The sequence below is a fragment of the Pleurodeles waltl genome, chromosome 7 (assembly GCF_031143425.1).
Source record: "Pleurodeles waltl isolate 20211129_DDA chromosome 7, aPleWal1.hap1.20221129, whole genome shotgun sequence".
NCBI classification, from domain to species: domain Eukaryota; kingdom Metazoa; phylum Chordata; class Amphibia; order Caudata; family Salamandridae; genus Pleurodeles; species Pleurodeles waltl.
This window is the reverse complement of record NC_090446.1, coordinates 451504767-451526478: the sequence shown is the minus strand read 5'-3', so window position 1 is coordinate 451526478 and position 21712 is coordinate 451504767. Positions and strand designations below refer to the sequence as shown.

At 47.0% G+C, this 21712-nt stretch overlaps 1 protein-coding gene and 1 long non-coding RNA gene across 4 annotated transcripts in view; one reads left to right on the top strand and one right to left on the bottom strand.

The window, feature by feature from the left end:
* LOC138304172 (sulfotransferase 1C4-like) overlaps nucleotides 1-21712 on the bottom strand; it is a 239774-nt gene that overhangs the window by 117688 nt on the left and 100374 nt on the right. The window contains exon 2 of one of the 3 annotated variants that reach the window (XM_069244003.1): nucleotides 6096-6316. The exons of the other annotated variants lie outside the window; for them this stretch is intronic. The gene's annotated coding sequence lies outside the window, so the exon portion shown is untranslated. The remainder of the gene's footprint in view (nucleotides 1-6095; nucleotides 6317-21712) is intronic. 3 annotated transcript variants of the gene reach the window in all.
* On the top strand, nucleotides 682-5813 carry LOC138304171 (uncharacterized). Its single transcript, XR_011205514.1, has 2 exons — nucleotides 682-2681; nucleotides 5469-5813. It is a non-coding gene; the product is annotated as an uncharacterized lncRNA (long non-coding RNA).

Sequence of the window (21712 nt, the reverse complement as noted above, 5' to 3'; positions counted from 1 at the left end):
CTCTGTCAACCCGCCATTTAGGTGATCAGCAGAAAGGTCTACAGATTTACATAGTACTTCACTAGACCCAACCCACTATCTTCACAATTCTCTGTTGGTCGGACGGGGAACAATGTATAGCCCTCCAACAATCTCAATTTTGGTTTTATCCCACGTTCGCCAACTACACCTTCTAGGTATTCTATCTCGGCAAACCAAACTTACATTTATTGATCAGTGATCAAACCCCATTCTCTTAGCCTAATATTCGCTGTAACAACCTCTCCTGCTCCACTTTATCAAAATGTCATACTGGATGAAATACTACTACCTGATGACTGCAAAAGTTACTTTATTGCCCGCTGGAAAGCTGCTGCCGAAAATAACGGTTTCTCTGTAGGAATGAGCTCCGTCAAGTGAAGAAGATAATTCTATATCAGGACCGGAGGCTCGTATTATGCTTTCTCTTTCTTTACTGAGAAATTCACAGCAGCCAATTAAAACACATTTAAACAAAAAACAACATTTCCCAAAGTGTTCTAGTGTATAAGTCACATGCACCAATCAACCATAGTGACCTTAGTCCATAAAGTCCTTAACCTCGAAGTCATATCCTCTTTCTTTGCTGCTTCGCAGCAGATAAGTAACTTTTCACTTTATCTAAATACAATGTCTATTTTACTGGTGTATTGAAGTTGAATTTCTTAAATGTAGCAGGCGCCGTGATTCTGCATGCCTTTTACAAGCTTTTTAATCTTTATTCTTCGGCTTCCAGCCGAGTTAATTGCCTTTTTATTGATTTTTTCTAAAGCACTCGCTTTACTCTGTACATTTTGGCCTCCTGCCAAGTTAATCCCTTTTATTGATTTTCCTGTGTTGAGGGAACTCTCCTTTTATTGATTTTTTCATTAGGAGCGCGTTACACGCTACAGCTCGGTTTCCCTGCCGAGTTAATATTTATATTGATTTTCCCTCATGGAGGGACCTCGGGAGAGGACTGCACGCACTGCGCGCAGTCTATTTTCACTGGCAACCGGTGTTGCCAAGCGTGCACGCCCATTACGAACCGATCTCATTTCCCTTTGCCATTTTATGAGATCGGTTCGTTTCTGGACAGCGTGAGAGGCATTGGGGCTTGCCTGGAATCATTAACTCACCTCCTCCCTGACGCCCAGTTAAGAAAAGATTCCACTGGGTTGTAAAATTTATAAAAAGGCTTGGCCTAGGGGAAATACCTTTTATTGATGCAGGCACCTTCCTCCTCAAGCACAGTTGTTTTTTCATTGATATATATATACTTATTTTTCACTGGTTGTGGTTTTTAGGTATATATATATATTTATTTTGTTCTGCTAATTCGCCTGCTGAGGTTTATCCACTCACTCCTTTATTATTCTTGTCTCTGGTCCTATATATTATTATTATGGCTCAATGGAGCGACCAGGATGCAGGGTTCTACCCTGATGATACCGACAACCAACTGGAGTTAAATCTGGTTGAGGCACTAGATTCCAGGGTGCAACAGTCGGTGAATGATGCTCTAGCAAGAGCTTTGGGCCCCTTCTCAGGTCAATTATTAGATTATGCCCAAACACAGGGCTGGATGACCGGGGACCCCACCCCTTCCTCGGATGACACTGCTACACCTGTCCCTACAAAATCCAAGTCAAAATCTAAGAACATTTCAAAGGAGGACCCTGTTGGAGAATTACATGCTGACATGTTTGACAAGTTACGCAGGAAGAGAAGCGCAGAGCATAATTATAGCTCCCATCGTAATTCCTCTTCTTCGGAAGACTCCAATGATCCAGATTCGGACGACATTACCACCCCTAACCTTAGTAAAAAATCGTAAACTACTTCCACTACGCCTCAAATTTTAGATTTTAATCCTTCAGAGATTATACACCCTAGATCGTCGAGTTGGCGCCCAACTCCTGAGGTAGCTCTCTATGTTCACGCAAACTTAAGGAAGAGTTTTGATAAAGAGGTGCGTTCCAGACTCAAGGCGGAATGCCCCAGGCCTGAGCTAGATAATAATGTAGCAGAAACTCCCGAGATTGACCCCACTATGATTACCTTCATGAAGAAGTACGCAAAAGATCCTAAGAAGGGTCTCAACAGATCCTGGCGCCTCTGCCAAGACAAATTATTAGACATGGCAGGCCCATTAACAAAAATCTTAGATTTGGCTACCACTTCCAAGGAATCAAACACCCCAGTGAACACTGATGTTTTATTGGGATGGGCCCAGAGAGCAGTATGCCTTTTAGGCAACACAAATTGTGCTATTTCCACTGAGCGCAGGAAATCCATACTAATGCGAATGGACCCTAAACTAGTAGACTTGGCTGCCTTCGAAGCGGGACCAGCAGCTGAAGGTCTCCACTTTGGCTCATTCTTCATAAAGGAATTGGCCAAATTTTGCTTTCCTTTTTCGACACTGGACAAGGCCCAACTGTCCCTTAAAAAAGTTTTTAGAAGGGGCCTTTTTATCAGGGCTGGGTGTTACGGCGGACGAATGCCCGGCCGAGGTGGCTTTGTCAGTCCCCAAAATTACTACCCGAGGGGTAGAGGTAACTGGTCTGGAGATCAAGCAGACACCACATTCTATCCCTCACGGCCCCGTGGAGGAAGACCCAGGTTCCGCAGAGGGTACCGTAGGAGCCAGCAGGGAGCTATACAAGACGCCTCCTTTACCGGTAAGAATTATTCTACATTCACAAGTCATTCTAGGGGGAAGAGTCAGTCTGTTTGTACACAAATGGAGGGAGATTTCAGGAGATCCTTGGGTTATTCAGACAGTGTCTGGATTTCACCTGGAGTTCCTCAACACTCCGTTTCAGCATGCCCCTCCGATAAACATGTGTTTTTCCAAATCAAATCAGAATTTTATAGATATAGAGGTACAAGCGTTGTTAGACAAAGGTGCAGTAACATTTTCAACCCCGCACCCTACCGGTTTCTGCAATCCTATTTTTGTGGTAGACAAAAAAGGAGGTGGTCATCGGTTAGTATTAAATCTGAAGGACTTCAATTCTTGGATTGTTTACAGACACTTCAAGATGGAAGGGATCCACATGTTGCGAGACATCCTTCTAGTAGGGGATTGGATGGTTCGCTTAGATCTGAAGGATGCGTACCTCTCAATCCCGATTTTTGTCCCCCACAGGAAGTATCTTCAGTTCCAGTGGAAGGGGTATTGCCTAGAATTCACGGCTCTCCCATTCGGCCTATCCTCGGCCCCTTGGTGCTTCACAAAGCTTTTGAGACCATTAGTGGAATGGCTGAGAACCAAGGGGGTTCGTCTAATCATATACCTGGACGACATCTTACTGATGGCGCAGGATGCAACGACGTTGCTGACACATCTGAATTGGACAATCACTTTACTACAGGAATTAGGTTTCCTTATCAATGTGCAGAAGTCATTGTTGAAACCATCCCAAACGATAGAATTCTTAGGTTTCAAAATAGATTCCATTCTCTCCCTCTTGATACTTCCAGCTGCAAAAATTTGCAATATCAAAAGAGAATTGAGAGCGGCATTACTCAGGCCGAATATTTCTCTAAGGAGCATTGCTCGATTGGTGGGACTATTAGCCTCCTCCCTTCAAGCAATATTTCCTGCCCCCTTACACTATCGTGCCCTCCAGCGATTGAAGATTCAATATTTGAGGCAAGGTCTGAGTTACTCAGCCCTTGTTCCTCTGACTTCAGAGGTCAAAGAGGAAATTCAGTGGTGGCTTCACCACATGGAAGCATGGAATGGCAGGGCCATTTTCGGATCTCACCCAGAGGTGGTCATAGAATCGGACGCCAGCCAGTGGGGCTGGGGAGCTTGTTGCGGCTCAATGACGACAGGGGGTCGTTGGTCATCAACAGAGAAAGATTTGCACATAAATTGCTTAGAACTCTTGGCGGGGTCGTTCGCAATAAAGAGTTTATCCCTGATCAGGACAGATTGTTGCATTCTTCTGAGAATGGACAATATTTCGGCAACGGATGCTTTTCTACAGAATTGGAGCTCGTTCCAGTGCTATGCATTCCCTCCATTCCTATTGATACCCAGAGTCTTGGCTCAAGTGAGGAGACAGAAGGTAGAATTGATTTTAGTAACCCCGTTGTGGAGGTCTCAGCCGTGGTTCCCTATTGCCATTCAATTAGCATGTGCTCCTCCACTGCTCATTCCTCCTCGTCGGGACATCTTACTCAGTCCGGAGGGCCATCAACATCCCTTAATTGTCTCGGGGACTCTAACTCTGATGGCTTGGAGGGTTTCAGGGCAAGATGGAAAGCCCCGGGAATTTCGCAACAGGCTGAAGGTTTTATCAAGCGAGCATGGGCAAAGAGTACCCACAAGAGATATGCTTCGGCATGGTGTAAATGGGTTAGTTGGTGCAATGGAAGAGACCTTAATCCCATGGGGTCAGGTATTGATATGATTATTAATTTCCTGGCTGAGTTAGCCTCTTCAGGTTTGGCTTATAGGACAATCAATAATTTTAGATCAGCAATTTCTTCAGGACATCCAACTATTGATGGCAAACAGGTAGGTGAACATCCGCTAGTATGTAAACTGTTGAGGGGTATCAGATTTTCGAATCCTCCTCAGCCTAAGTACTCTGTACTTTGGGATGTGAATATTGTGTTGAGACTTCTGGATTCTTGGCCCAGTAACAAATACTTGTCTCGGAAACAATTGTCAGCTAAATTAACTATGTTACTATGTTTAGTCTCATGCAAGAGAGTCTCAGATGTGAGAGCCCTAGATCTATCGGGGAGACTTTATTCTCCGGAGGGAGTAACCTTTATTATCTCCAGAAGAACCAAGAACAATTGCAGGTCAGTAACGTACCCTTGTTTTCCAGATAATTCAAAATTATGTGTGGTACAATGTCTTAAAGATTATGAAATATCTACAGAAGAACATAGACAGGACATGAATGGGCAAGTATTAATTGCACTTCAGAAACCTTTTAAACCTGTTGCTTCGGCCACTCTGGCGAGATGGTTAAGATGGCTTATGAACGAAGCAGGCATTGATACTAGCCATTTTGGAGCTCATTCAGTAAGAGGAGCAATGGCATCTAAGTCTTTTACGTTAGGTTCCAGTTTAACGGATATTATGAAATCTGCAGACTGGTCGTCTGAAAGTACTTTTCGTAAGTTTTATTTTAAACCCGTTTGGATGTGGCCTCTGTGGTTATGGGTCAGCTTTGAACTAGCATAATCCGAGCCTCCGGTCCTGATATAGAATGAAAAATTTTCTAGCTTACGCGTTAAGAATTTTCAATTCTATTAAGGACACGGAGGCGAGGATTATCCCACCCTTTTATGAATATTAATAATTTTATTACTCTTGAAAATCTTAATTCATTGTTACCCTCCCACGTTTATAGAGTGTATTAAGATGTGAAAGATTTTAAAATGGTTTGTACCATTAGTTTGAAAATATTACCGGCTGGTTTTTTATTATTATTTCTTAGGAACGGATCACAAGAATTCCTGAAGTTCTTTCCATCCAGATGTCTACGTTCTTGGAAAACCGACTTGATGTTCAGTCTGGTCTCCTTCGTTGGTTTCTTCCTTCCTAGATGAGAGTTGGTATCATCTAAAGACTTTGAGGTCGTGTGAAAGGAATTTACTGTTTTCGGTTGAAGCAAAGAAAGAGGATATGACGTTCGAGGTTAAGGACTTTATGGACTAAGGTCACTATGGTTAATTGGTGCATGTGACTTATACACTAGAGCACTTTGGGAAATGTTGTTTTTTGTTTAAATGTGTTTTAATTGGCTGCTGTGAATTTCTCAGTAAAGAAAGAGAAAGCATAATCCTCGCCTCCGTGTCCTTAATAGAATTGAAAATTCTTAACGCGTAAGCTAGAAAATTTTTCATTCATATGCAGAGATGCACTTCCCGCTTTCACATTGAAGAATTTGCTCATCAACTTTCCCATCACGTTTCAACCCGGTGCTTTGTTTTAAATATGGCTGAACGCCCTCCTGTGGTGTTCCAATGTCGTGCTTTGCTCTCCTTCTGTTGTAGACGCTAATTAAGGTGTTCAAATGAAAATGAGAAGAAACCAGCTCGCATGCGTTTTCAAATTCACATACCTCAATTAGTATTCAAGTTCCTGCTTCCGTTAATGTTTTTCAATAACTTTAACCATTACTGTTCTCCAATGGCACCTCTAGGTTGGGATCCTGGTCCTAAAGCCCTGGTTCAAATGTAGCTCGTCGCCAATCGAGTGATGGCAGTAATTTCAGCGAAGGCCGAAATATTTATTGAAAGTGACAAATGAATCCTAGATCTCCGGACCCCGAAAGCAGAGCCTCTGTAAATGATAAGTCGAATGTTACTTGTCATCCTTCTACGTTCCTTACGGGAACTCTAAAGATGTAAATATTCGTGGGACATAAGAACAGTACAGGTGTAGGAGACGGAGAGCCAGGCTAGAGCTGAGCAGGGGTTTGGCTTTGCTAAGAGCGTGGCCACAGCCCAAGCCCTGACAACGTTTGCAATGTAAATCGCGAAAAAACATCATGCAAAAGTGTGATAAAATCTCTTTGAAACTAAAAAAATATATATATTTCTTTAACATGCAGAAACGTTTTATCATAGTACATCAAATTAATTATGCTACTTACTGGAAGTGACAGTTTTTGAAAATCAACAGAAACATTCATGTCCCCACTACGCCCGATGCCATTAGTAAAATAAAAGGCAAGTAAGTTGTCATGAGTGCTCTATGGCCCTGATTTATACTTTTTGGTGCAAAACTGCACCAACTCAGTTTTGCACCAAAAAGTTTAGCACCGGCTTGCACCTTTTCTGTGCACATGCCAGGAACCACATTTATGGAATGGTGCAAGCCGGTGCAAAGGGTAGGCTATTGGCAAAAAAAATGACTTTAGTCGGGATGGGCTGGCAGTATGGAAGAAGGGGATTTCTTCACCAAAAAATGACGTTAGGCAGGTTAGAGTAAGAAAAATGACTCTAACCTGCCTAGAGTCATTTTCTGATGCAAAACTAGCATACCGCATGACTTCTGTCTTAGAAAAGACAGGAGCCATGCCCACCACCCCGGTGGCCAGCACAGGGTCCCCTGGGCATGGCCAATGCACCTAGTGCCATATGGGGGGGTAGGGGGGGGGGCATTTCAAGGTCCCCAATGGCACTTTAAAAAATAAAATAAAATACTTACCTGGGATGGGGTCTCCCTCCTCCGCTGTCCCTCTGGTGTGGGTGGGGGTGTCCCTGGGGCCTGGGGAGGGCACCTGTGGGCTTAGTCCATGGTGTTCCACCATGGAAATAGGCCCATAGGTCCCTTAACTCCTGCTCTGACCCAGGCGTTAAAAAAGTGGGCAAAGCAAGCCATTTTTGCACAGGAGTATAAATATGGCATTAAGGCCATAGAGTCATTTTTTGCACAGGAACACCTACCTTGCATCTCATTAAGGCAAGGTAGGTTTCCACTTCCAAAAAATGACTAGCACCAAAGGATAAATATGGAGTTTGTTTTGCACTGAATTAGAGTAAAAGAAAATACGCTAATTCGGTGCAAACATAGTATAGATATGCCCTTATATTTGGCTTACATTGTTAGTGCAGATGAAGCAAGGTTAGAGTGGACGAAATCAAGCAGGAGATGTTTTGTAACAGTGTACATCCTGGACACTGTATTTGAGGTTGCTCTCTTATGTGCTAATAAAAAAGGGAAAAAATATCTGTCTACATTCACACAACTGGTCAAGCAGGGAAGCCGGATGGATCACAGGTTTTCTAGCTTCATATTGTGAAATTAAGCCACTTGTTGGGTATCTCGTTCTCCGGTTTTGTATCAAAGATTACTGTTTTTTTCATTTTTGGTGTATAACGTTATGCTGTGGGTGGGAGACATGAGTCAAATGAAAACTTGGCTCGTGTTGGGCTCGAGATTCCAAGAGGACCTCAAGCTGAGCTCGTATGAGGCATCTGGCTCGAGCTTTCAGAGACTCACCCACCTCTAAACAATAGGTATGATAGACAGGTTCTTTAACTATGTTAGCCTGGTATGGTAGGTTAGGGATGGATTGTAGTTACAGTAGGTCGGGTAGTTTAGCAAGGTGGTTTTGGTAAGATACCAACTGTAGGAAGGTGTGGCAGGTATGGCCAGGTAGGAAATGTAGGTTAGGCATATTAAAACACAATTGTTTTTTTTTGTCTGATAGGTATGTCTGCTAAACAAGAAAGGCGGATAGCTTATTTCCAACACAGATAAACTGTATAATTACACGATAGAAAGAAAGCCCATACATCCCTGGATTTTGCACACAGATCCAGAGAAGTTTCGTTCTTAGCCCTGTAACCTAAAGGTAAAGCTGCAAAGCATTGTGCCATCTAGTCTGATACTATATGTAGGGGGTTATGGTCAACTCAGCGACCTGCCTTCTCCACGTGCCTCCCACACTCAAGATTTTACAGCGTCACTAACGGACCTCAACTCAACCATCTTATTTTACAGAGCAATTTCTAGCTAGCCCTTGTCCTGCTTCCAAAGCGAAGGCACACCCTTGGGATTGCCAATGGGTGCACTTTAATCTTGTGGGACTTGTATGAATCCGCCGCTTCGAAGCACGGAGAGCCAAGGATGCTCCCTAAGCCTAGGAATCTATTCTCGGGATTGTTAATGAGAAGTTGCTAATAAAAGGTAGTTGATTTGTTCTAATACCAATGTGATGAATGTAAACGTGTGCCTGAAATGCTCTGACAGGGTACCATTGACTGGCAAATTAGGAAGAAAATGGGTAAGTGTGCAAAATCCCCGTAGCTTCAAGTTTCATATTAGAAAGCAGCTTAGCTGAAGAGCAATATTTCCCAGCAGCACACAGTACTGGAAACTTCACGAGGGCCACCCATAAGAGTATTTTCACAGCACAAATAGTTAAGCAGACAAGCTACTCTAGACTGTTAGAACTAATCCTCAACTATGAACCGGTTTGAAAAACTACATTTTATGAGGGGTGGCCCCATATAGCATGTCCACTTCCTTTTCTGATGTTCAGTGTCTAATATTCATACAGGACAGATAAAGAAAGCACAGCATGTTATGTGATGTTGTTTATTTAGTTATTTAACTTGCGTGTGTAGAACAGGACACGTGAACTCGTCACTCTATACATAAGGAGAGAACACTATCAAGAGGATATGATAAGGAACAAGAGGACCCGGAGTGAACAGTAGTTTGCTGGAGAGGAAACAAAGAGTGCGTTTGAAGTCTGGCTGCAGACTGTTTTAGTTGTCTGTACGGTCATGTCCTCGTTTCTACAAATAAATACAATATGAAGTACAGAGACATAACTGCCTTTGGGTCATTCCCCTTCCTTCATGTGATTGCCTTTGCTTAGATGGGCTGTTTATCAAGGACATGCCATTTTATGGGTCATTACACTCTTCTATTTGTCTTCTCTTTAGGTTCTACTGATAGGACTGAAGTAGTTTTTTTTGTTTTTTTTTTACCAGAGATAATGTACTTTTAGGTTCTATTAAAATGCTATTATTTCATAAGGCATGCATTTAAAAACAGGAACAGATATAAAATATAAATTATTATGTTGCAGTTAAAAATAACCTAGGTTTGTGATCACCTGGCGGATTTCTTTGATAATAAGGTTAAGAACATTAGACCATCCCTTGCTTCAAGTGAAGGCTTGCAGACTCAGGTCCACCTCCCTGCGTGCGAACTGACAAGATTACTATTCCACAAATCAATAACTTGCTAAACACTTAGCGATTTGGGACAGTTGGAGGCTTTAATAAGATCACCAATTTAATCTTGTCAGGCTCCCCGGTTGATCCCTCTAAGAAACTTGGGTTCTTGGTTGACAAGGAGGGGCGTGGAAGCATCACTCAGGCCACAACCACAAGCCACAAAAGTCCCAAAATCAACCTATGCTTAACCCTCTGGTAGCTTGGTGCAAAGCAGTCAGGCTTAACACAGAGGGAAAGTGTTCTTATTGTATTTATGGAGCACACACATAGTTATAAAGTGAAAACACAGAAAAATCCCAAACCAATCTAGAAATATAGAGTAAATGTTAATAAATACAATGATACCATAATGACCAAAGGCTAATCAATAGAAATGGAGACATTTAACTTCAAAGATTAAGGTAACTATTACACCTAAAAGTACAAAACACCACTCCTGGTCATCTGGTCATGCTAGACCATGGGGAAGTCACAAGTTCAGGCTGAAAGTGATAGAGCACAGGCTGGATACAGAATTCAGGTTAGTCCAGCGGAAAGGTACCATTTCAACGCCTGCAGCAAAGAGTTCCGTTTGCATTGGAGGGGACCGGGAGGAGCAGGGAGAGGGTCACAGGTGGTCATCAATGTAGTGCAAAGAGCAGGCCAGGTGTCATGGGCTGTCGTCACTGTAGCCTGAAGAGTCAGTTGAGCGTTGGGGATGATCGTTGGTAGAGCTCCGTGTTGGTGGTCATGTCACAGTGAGCTGTCATTGCTGTAGCACAAAGTGCAGATCTGGCATTGCCAGTAGTCGCTATAGTATGAAGAGCTGGGTTTACTGGAGCTTCGCACTGGAGGTCGTTGCAGGTGGCAGAATCTCGGTATGAATGTGCCTGTTCATGGAGCTGCTCAACCAGTGCCAGCAAAGGGTCCTGGGGGACACTTCTTGGGGATCATAAACCCACTCCAGCCCAGGTCAGCAGGGCTCTGGCAGGTCCAGACAGGTTAATTGTAGCAGGTCAGCTAGTCAGTTGCAGGGAGGTCTCTGGAATTTGTTGTGTCTCTGTAGTAGAGATCTACCCCCAATGCAGAGATTGTGCAGAGATTCCGCCCCAAGTGTGGAAACTCCGTCCCAAGTGCAGACGTAAAGATATTACTCGTAACTTACCTTTGTGTACACTGAAACTGAAACATCGACTTTTGGTCTAAGTTTACCTTTATGAATTGGGCCTTTTGTTTCAATGTGCCATCAGCTGCAGAGATTTTTCAAGATCTCATTGGACGTATCATACCGCCTGTTGCAAATGCTTTCAACTATAGTGATAATAGCTTTTGGAGGTACACAGAAAGAGCACAATAAATCTCTCAGGCAATTGTGTTTACTTGCTGATGCAGGTTTTCCGATATATGCTGGGAATTTTAAATTGAAGAAGACAAAGCTAAAATTCTTTGGCCATTTCTTTTCTGATGGGGGCATTACACCAGATCCAGCTAAAGCACAAGCATTGTCAACTGCCACTTCCCCACGAAATGTTTCCATGTTACGCTCATTCCTTGGCAAGACCAGTTAATGTTTCAGATATATACAAGATTTTGCCAGTGTGAGTGCTTCACTGAAGAGCTGACGAAAAAGAATGTTTCATTTCACTGGTCACATGAATGTGAGAAAAGTTTTAAGAGACTCAAACAAGCTATTGAAAATGCTTTAGGAATGGCATATTTTGAACCAAAGTTACACACAGAAGTTGTTCTTGACTCTAGCCTGTTTGGGTTAGGCACAATCCTTGCACAGCACAGCGGACACTTAAATGCTCAAAGACATATTGCAGCGTATTCAAGCAAAGGTTTATCCGAGACTGAACATGCGTATTCACAACCTGAAAAAAAGTTTAGCAGTGGTGTGGGCTTGTGAACATTTTCATGTGTTCCTATATGTAAACCTTTCGCACATGTGACAGATCATCAAGCATTGCTGACCGTCTTTGGCAATCCAAAGGACAAGATTTCTTTGTGCATTGAATGCTGGGGTTCTACGATTATAAGAGTACAACTACACAATTGTGCACCGTCCAGAAAAATATCAAAGCCCTGCAGACTACTGCTCCAGAGTGCCTATAGAGTGTCAACATATCCCATCCAAGACAGCTGAGGCCTACATAAACTTCTTCATGAAATGAAAAACACCAGCTGCCATTTAGTCGGAACAAATTGGCATGGCCATGAATCAAGAGAGTGACATGTTAAAACTGAAAGACATTATTACCCATCAGTTGTGGAACCAGCCTAATTGACCTTATTAGTGACAGTGAGTACCAGAAGTTTAAAAAATGCCTAAGATTATTGTGGTCATTATGACATTGGCGGTCTATTCCGAAGACCACGGTGGTGACGGTCACCAACTCACTGCAGCGGAGGCGGTAATCTGCCCGCCAGATAATGACACACAAGTACAAAACCGACAGAAACCAGCCACAACCACGTCGGCCAGACTTAACAAAGGTGAAAAACTGTCGGACCCACCACCCTCACCACTAAGCCAGCAATACCCCGCCCTCCAAATTATGACCCACCAATCACCACAGCGGACATTCAACAGCGGTCAGCCATTTGCGGTGCACACCACCACAGTGGAATTGGGCACCCAAGACCACTTGAAGCCAACATTAGCCAGACCAAAAAACCCACACCTGACACAAATACACACCCTACACACCCACCATCAGCACTATAAAACACACACCCACATAACCCACAATCCTCTGCAAACACAAAAAGACTGCTAGACCTTGCCAGGCCAATCCCTTAGAGAACTGCACACACATACCACATCTACATATACATTCGTCACACATCACATACCCCACCACAACACTGAACACCCTCTGCACAACACACACAACACACAATAGGCATCCCCACAAAAGCACCCCCGTTTCACAGATGAGAAGTTGTGGGTGATGGTGGAAGAAATGGTCAGGATAGAGCCACAGCTGTTTGGTGCACAGGTCCAGCAGATCTCCATTGCCAGGAAGCTATGGCGGAGGATCGTGGACAGGGTGAACTCCATGGGACAATATCCACACATAAGGGACGACATCCGAAAGAGGAGGAATGACCTGCGGGGGATGGTGCATTCCATTGCATCAAGGTACCTTGTCGCCATCATGAGGACTGGAGGTGGACCCCCACGGTTCACAGCATGGGAGGAGCAAGTCTTGCCAATCCTGAGAGCCTCACTGGAGTCACTGGAGGGTTGGACACTGATAAGTCACCATTACTAACCTACCTCCAGCGATACCTGAATGGCATGTCACCCCCTCACCTGACTCCCTACACCCCACTCCATCCCACACAGTGCCCCACCCCAATGACCACACTTAAATGTGTACCACTGCATGCCCTACCCACTGCAAACACACCCCTTTCAGCTCTGCATGCACACCCACCAGCAATGGTTGGACAGCATGTAGAACTACCAATACCACAATCCATCACCATACACTACCAAAGATGGGAGTACAACACCAAACCCATAGTGAAAGGTAGAAATCAAATCAAATCAAATCATTAACATTTATAAAGCGCGCTACTCACCCGTGCGGGTCTCAAGGCACTAGGGGAAAGAGGGGGTTACTGCTGCTCGAAAAGCCAGGTTTTTAGGAGTCTCCGGAAAGCGGAGTGGTCCTGGGTGGTCCTGAGGCTGGTGGGGAGGGAGTTCCAGGTCTTGGCCGCCAGGAAGGAGAAAGATCTCCCACCCGCCGTGGAGCGGCGGATGCGAGGGACGGCAGCGAGAGCGAGGCCAGAGGAACGGAGGAGGTGGGTGGGGACGTAGAAGCTGAGGCGTCGGTTGAGGTATTCCGGTCCCTTGTTGTGGAGGGCTTTGTGTGCGTGGGTGAGAAGTCGAAAGGTGATCCTTTTGCTGACTGGGAGCCAATGCAGGTGTCTCAGGTGTGCGGAGATGTGGCTGTTGCGGGGTACGTCGAGGATGAGGCGGGCCGAGGCGTTTTGAATGCGTTGCAGGCGATTTTGGTGTTTGGCGGAAGATTGTGACAAACAATGACCCTAACAAATCACTTACATCCCCACTGGTGCCCCAGCCATTGTCAGCGGCGAGCTGGTGCCATGGCAACCCAGTCCTCCACCAGAAGATGCCTTCAGTGATGACAGCAACTCTGGATTTCCCAAGCTGGATGAACTCCTTGGCCCACCTGGGACCACAGGTCAGTCGGCTTCCACATCCCACAGTCAGTCCACCACAGCCCCCCACCTCCGACTCCAACACCACAGCATCCACTCAACGTCCCCAGACCTTGTCCCCAGGACACGTTGATCAATAGTGTGCCCATCTGTACAGGGACCCGAGTCGATACCACACAGGCAAGATGGTGAAGGTCCTGGTGTAAGTGGGAGTGGACAGGCCTTTCAGGGGACACAGGCTTAGGGGGCCTGGGACAGTGGGAGGTCATCTGTGGGAGGCCAGACCCAGGGAACCGAATGCCCAGGAGGCACTCACTGATGCCCTGGGTGCATACCCAAAATCCCAGGACAGGATGGGCCAGATGATCACCATCATGCAGGAGAGCCAGTGGCTGCATGGGGTACACAACCAGAAAGTCATGCAGCAGTTGCAGGGCCTAAATGCAAACATGGCCTCCATTGTAGGGGGGCTGGGTGACATGGCCAACATCATGCGGGAGAACACAGCGTACCAGTGGCCCACTTCCACTAGCCAGTCCACTCACCAACCATCAACATCTGCTGCAGCTGGTGGACAGGAGGACCTGCCACAAGACCCACAAGCCACCAGTACCCCTCCCTCTGCAACAGAGGAACCACCATGCAAATGTTCCCTGCGACCCAGACAAACACCAGAGACTGTTGCCAAGACCAAGACCACCTCCAGGAAATGAGCCCCTCCAGAATGTCCCCCATGTGTGCCACTGAGTCACATTGTTCACTTTGGACTGCCATTGCTCCTCTTCCTAGGGCCCCATGGACATTGGACCTGTGCTACAAACCAACTGGGCCACTACACTGAAGTTTTCTTCAACCATCACCCCACTCTATTGAAGCATCCCTTCATTATTGTCACTTCAATAAACACCCTTGAACACAACTGGAGTAATAGTGCTTTATCAAATTTAAAATGAGCAATGTGCAATGTATAGAACTGCATTATCCTGTGCAAATGTCTTGTAATATATGAATCCATCCAACAAATGTGTTTAAGCAGCCTGTAGTCATCACAGCAATACACAGTTGTGACCACACCAACATCAGAAAAAAGGGAAGGCATAAATGACATTCAATTGAAATGTAAAGACAGTGATTGGCAGAACACAGCTGGCACACAACACTTAACTTAAATGGAGCTATGATCAGATTTACAGTCTTACCTGGGTGTCATTGGAAGTACTGCTGGATGAAATGTGTCCTGTTGTCCACATCCTCCTCCTCCTCATCACTGTCTTCAGTGTCCACTGCTGCCACAGGTGCATTGTCTCCCCCTCCCTCTGCAGGTAGGGCACATGGCGTCTGAGGGCCAAATTGTGCAGCATGCAGCAGGCCACCACAATCTGGCAGACCTTCTTAGGGGTGTAGCATAGGGACCCACCTGTTAAATGGAGGCACATGAACCTGGCTTTCAGTAGCCCAAATGTGCGTTCTACAACCCTCCTGGTACAGCCATGTCCCTCATTGTACCGATTTTCAGCCCCTGTTCTTGGATTCCTAACAGGGGTCAACAGCCAGGATAGGTTTGGGTAGCCGGAGTCACCTGGAAGAAGTGGGGGACACACATTACCCATGTACAATGGCATGGAGTACAACTCCAGTTGGCATACACTGACTTACATTGTGTGAAGACTCAAGCTCACCTATGAGCCACACTCTGTGCCTCTATAGTTTTGCCATCACCTGTGGGACACTGCTATTCCTCAATACATATGCATCATGCACAGATCCATGAAACTTGGCAATGACGTGGGAGATGTATTGATCAGCAAAGCACACCATCTGGACATTTGTTGAGTGGAAACCCTCCTATTCCTGTAGACCTGCCCGTCAATGGCCCCAATCACATGTGGTATGTGTCCCATGGCACAGAATCCAACCTTCAGAGTGGGCAAATCTTCACTCTGGAGGAATGAGATGTAGCTGCTCATGTGTTTGGGCAAGGCGGCCAAAACCCTTCCAAGCACTATCGAAAACATTGGCTGTGACATTCCTGCAGCCAAGCCCACTGTCACCTGGAATGAACCACTTGCCAGGAAGTGGAGCACTAAAAGTACCTGTACTACAGGGGGAATTGCTGTAGTGCTACGGATAGCAGGAATTAGATCTGGATCCAATTGTTGATACAGCACAGTAATTGTGGCCCTGTTCAGAGGATAGGTGAATATAATGTGCTGGTCCTCCAGTGTAGCCATGTCCACTAGGGGTCTGTACACAGGTGCTTGCCTCCTCCTCCTCCTCCTCTGCAGTGGTTGGTAAAGCCAAAAACTAAATTTGTGTGACTACAGGAAGTATGGACACACAATATCACAGTACACAGAACATGTATGTATGTAGAAGACTGGAATTGTCTAGGTGTGTACAATCGATAAATTGATACCAATGATGCGCATAAATTTCTACAACATGACTACTAGCATTAGGAAATGGCAACCGCCTGTCCTGTATGCAGGGACAGATGGAAGTGACCTAACTCCGCCGGCATGTGGCATCATGGCGGAAGGCTGTCTGCACCGCCGTGCAACTCCCCATTGGCTTATATGGAGCTCTATGGAGTACGGGAACCAATGATGGTCAACGCCGATTGTGACGGTGTTCACCGCCGCAGACCTGACCGCCATTTTCTCTGTACCACTTCACTTGATTCCTGACTCTCTACGGTTCAACATCTCCACTGCGTGTGCTGCTGTGAGTGACTTGTGTCTGGAATCTGCGATGGCTCGTGCTATTGGGCAAAGGGCCCCATCCTTCACATCCAAGGAGTTGGAGAAGCTTGTGGATGGGGTCCTACCCCTGTATGGGCAGATGTATGGGCCTCCAGACCAATTGGTGAGTACATCATGGGTACGTCGGATGCAACATGGCTGCATGAAGATGTATGTGTGTGCTGGTAGTGTGTCTTTTGGGAGGGTTGGGTGCATGCAATGTGTCTGCAGAGGTACAGGTCATGTGTGTGCTTAGTGTGGGTCATATACAGTATAACAGAATGGATTGTTGAGTTCATGGTATCCTTTGTCGGTGTTCCCTTTGCAGGTCAGCGCCCATCAAAGAAAGGATTGTGGCGTGCCATCGCCAAGGAAGTGTGTACCCTGGAGGTCCATAGCTGGCGGAACACTCACTACAGGAAACGGTGGGAGGACCTGAGGTGCTGGGCCCGGAAGACCGCAGATGCCCAGCTGGGGACGGCCTCCCATCGAGGAAGGGGTGCCCATCGGAGCCTGACCCCCCCAAATGGTCTGCATAATAGCGGTGGCCAATCCTGAGTTGGATGGTCGCTTGAGGGTAGCACAGCAGCCACCAGGGGGTGAGTACAGATTGTGTAGTATTCTTTATTTGTTGCCCACCATGGGGTTTGGGTACAAGGGTTTAGTCAGCGGATGCCCCAATATGCCGGTGTAGCTTTTCCTGTGTGGTCCTGCTTAGCTATGTAGACTAGTATGTATATTTGATATTGTTAAGTAGCTAGAATACCATGGCAGACAGGGCTTAGTGAGTCCCAGTAGATGTGCAGATGGTAGTGTTTGGGTTACTTACTGCTGTTGTACCCAGGTAATGGGTTGTCATTGTGGTCCATTCTGCACAGTGCTGGTTCCAGTAAGTGATTGTGATGTGTATGGCATATGGGCAGTTGTTGCTGTGATTGACTCGGTGCTCCCTTTCTTTCTCCCCACCCTCTCTCCTTTGCCACTGGCCAGTGGGGGAGCTGCAGCCCATGGGACCCAGGAGGCAGAGAGCACAGAGGCCGAGGGGATAAGTGGTTGGAGGGCGGGGGACCACCACGGGGGAGACAGGAGAGATTATTACAGACTCAGTTTCCTCCTCCGATGGAAGCTCCTTGGTGGTGGTGGACCCCTCTGGGACCACCCCACTACTTCATCTTCCGCCACCCCCATACTAGGACTGCCCTCCCAGTAGCCTCCCACCCAGTTGCCGGTGCCCGCTCACCCAGAAGGGTGGGTGCCTCCTTCGCCCCTGACCCCTCAGGCCCTGCCCCAGTTAGCCCTGCTGCCCTCAGTGAGGAGGCTATTGATCTCCTGAGATCTATCTCTGTAGGGCAGTCAACCATAGTGAATGCCATCTAGGGGCTAGCATCTCAGATGCAGCAATGCAATGCCTACCGGGAGGGCATTCACTGTGGCTTGGCTGCCCAACAGAGATCGTTTCAGGCTCTGGCTTCCTCTCTGATGCCAGCCAGTGTCCCTGGTTCTTCGTCCCCCTCCAACTACCTGTTCCCAGGCCCAAAGCCCTCTCCCCAAACCCGTCCCAAGCGCACAATCTGACAAGCATGCACCTAAAACAACTGACAGGACTTACACAAACACAGGCACCACACTTCACTCCACAAGCACACATAGAGCCATCACACAGATGCACATACTACAACAGCCACTGCCTCCACTGTCTCCCCCTCCTCCTCCTGCCTCACAGTCACATCAACATTCACACCTGCATGCACTGCATCATCAGTCCCAGATCCTGCCACCTGTACAGCCTTGCCCACAGTCACCACAACAGCAGACACGCAGACATGCACCCCACACACCACATGCGCAGTCACCACCACCACCATCAAACCTCATGCAGCACACCCACCTCACTTGCAGACACCACAACATACATACACACATCCTGTTTGTCCTCTCCCACCCTGTCTGCCCCCTCCAATAACACATAACTGCTCCCACTCAGACACCCAACAGCCATCCACCTCACACACGCACACTGTCCATGCACCTGCACCCAAGTCTAGCACACCTACTCCTCCTACAACCAACCCCTTTACCTCCACTCCCAATCCTCCTCCCACATCCAGCCCCATTGGTCCTAAGAGGCTTTTGCTTTCCCGCCTTGACCTCTTCCCTCCCCCTCCCGTCGCCTGCCCGTAAGAGAAAGATCCCTCCCCAGCCCAGTAATTCCAGCTCCCAGTCGACTCCTGTTCCTCCCCCTAAAACGACATCTGTCACTAAGGGTCACAAGAGTGGCACTCCAGCCCCCACACACCAAGCCCACTCCTCAGCCCCCTAGACAGAAGGGTAAAGACCTGCCCCCTCCCAAACCAAAGCCCAAGGACCCCCCTCCCAACAAGAAACCACCCCCCACCCCCTGAGGTGCCTGCCTAACATCATCATGATGCCCCAACGCAGTGGAGTGACTGGGCTGTCAGGAGTCAAGTTGGGCTTTGGACGTTGTCCTGTGGCGATTTATTGACTATGGACTGGCCAATGGCCCTTACTGTATATTTGTACATATGTATATGTTTGTTAATTCTTAAATGAGGTCACTGTTCCCACATTATTACAGTGGTTGGACCAGAGGTATTTGTCTTAACTTTCTTTGCTCCTCGGTTATGTTGATGTTGATTTACTTTGCAGTTTGTTCTGGGTGTGTGGTATGTGTGTTTCGTGTGTGTTGTGTGAGTGGGTGTGTCACTCTCCCCTCCCTCCCTTGTGTGCTAGGCGGCTGTACTCACCGTCATAGTCTTCATCGGCATTGGTGCTCCTGGACTGCCATTGCGTGGTACAGCAGCGGCAGGACTTCCAGTTCGGGTTCCATGGAGGCCGCGGACTCCTCCATGTTCCTGGAGGTGAGTGTCTCCTTATATGTGATGTGTTTCTGCCAGGCTTTTGGTGGGGGTGGTCCAGTCCCGGAAATTCTGGCAGTCTGCTATGTCATAATGTGGTGGGCGGGTTGTTGTCTTCCGCCTGCCTGAAGATGGCTACCGACGTGGTCAGTGGACGGACCGCACTGACAGTTCGGGTGGTACATTGGCTGTCCATGGGAGGGATCACCGCCACGGTCATAATTTGACGGTCTTTACCGCCAGCATTGCGATAGTACTAACCCCATCGCCGGCGTGGCGGTCAGCTGACCGCCAATGTCATAATGAGGGCCTAAGTGTCTGTGGCCCAACAAGGTATTGTAGGAGGCTGGCCTGCTTTGTAGTGGGTACCTTGGGTACACTGGCTGTCTATGAGAGGGATCACAGTCATGGTCACAATTTGGCGGTCTTCAACGCCAGCCTTGCGATGGTACTACCCCCATCGCTGGTGTGGCGGTCAGCTGACCCCCAATGTAATAATGAGGGCCTAAGTGTCTGTGGCACAACAAGGTATTGTAGGAGGCTGGCCTGGTTTTTAGTGGGTACCTTGGGTACTTACACCTTATAGCAGGACCAGTTATACCTTATTAGTGAAATGTAGGTAGCTATAGCAGAGCAGCTTAGGCTGAACTAGGAGACATGCAAAGCTCATGCAATACCACTTATAGTTACACAGTACTTATACACAAGTAAGGACAATACTCAGTGTTACCAAAAATAAAGTACACTAGATACCAAAATAAGGTAAGTAATTAGAAATAGGGTAGTGCAAACAATAGGAAATACTATAGAATGCAATGGGAGGAAATAGGTCTAGGGGCAACACAAACCATATACTAAGAAAGTGGAATGTGAATCACAAATTCCCCCCTAGACAAGTGTAGTGTGTAGAGAATCGCTGGGAGAGTAAGAGAACAACAAAGGTGAGTAAAATACCCCAGCCCAGAGCCCAGGAAAGTAGGAGTAAAGTACTGCAAGTTTCCTTAGGACACTCTACAAGTCGTGATTAGAGTTATTGCAAGAACCAAGCATGACTGCAAACAACAAATGTGGATTCCTGGACCCGAAGACCTGAACAGAGAGGAGACCAAGGCCCTCATTACAACCCTGGCGGTAAATGCCGCTTACCGCCGTACAGAAGACCGCCAACATACCGCTGCTGCCGTGGAATTCCGCTACAGCTATTACAACCCACAGCTCGGAATCCGCCATAATCTAGACACCCACACAAGTCCGCCACCTCAAAGGTCAGTGATAAACTGGCGAAAACAAAACCTCTACCATCACACCAACAAGAATACGCCCACACTATCACGACCAACGAATCAACGCGGCGTCTTTCAACCGTGGTATTCCACTGGCGGTACACACCGCTGCGCTAAAAAAACACACACATTTACCGAAATACACACACCTGACACACATATACACACCACACACCCAATCCAATATAAAGCACACACCCACCTCTCCCACAAACCCTTACTACCAGAATTCTGAAACCATGCCAGAGACACCACCAGAAACAACACCAGCATCCACAGACACACAACACCATCACTTACACAACATCCACGCACCTCAAACAACCCACAACAACACATCCCCTCACACATCACAATACACACCACCTTACACATCACCCACACCACATCATGGCACCTCAACAACACCTCAGGTTCTCTGAGGAGGAGCTCAGGGTCAGGTGGAGGAAATCGTCCGGGTAGAGCCACAGCTATTGGGATCACAGGTGCAGCACACCTCCATTGCAAGGAAGATAGAGCTATGGCGCAGAATTGTCGACAGGGTCAGCACAGTGGGACAGCATCCAAGAACTAGGGATGACATCAGGAAGAGGTGGAACGACCTACGGGGGAAGGTGCGTTCCCTGGTCTCCAGACACCAGATTGCTGTACAGAGGACTGGCAGTGGACCCCCACCTCCTCCCCCACAACTAACAATATGGGAGGAGCAGGTCTTGGCAATACTGCATCCTGAGGGCTTTGCAGGAGTAGCAGGAGGACTGGACTCTGGTAAGTCAACTCTTTACTACCTCATCCCCCCCACCCGCATGTCATCAAGTACTCCCACCCTCACCCTCACCCTCATCACTCCAACTCCTCACATATGCCCCACTATCTCAATCCACCCATCCCAATACCAAGCCCTACA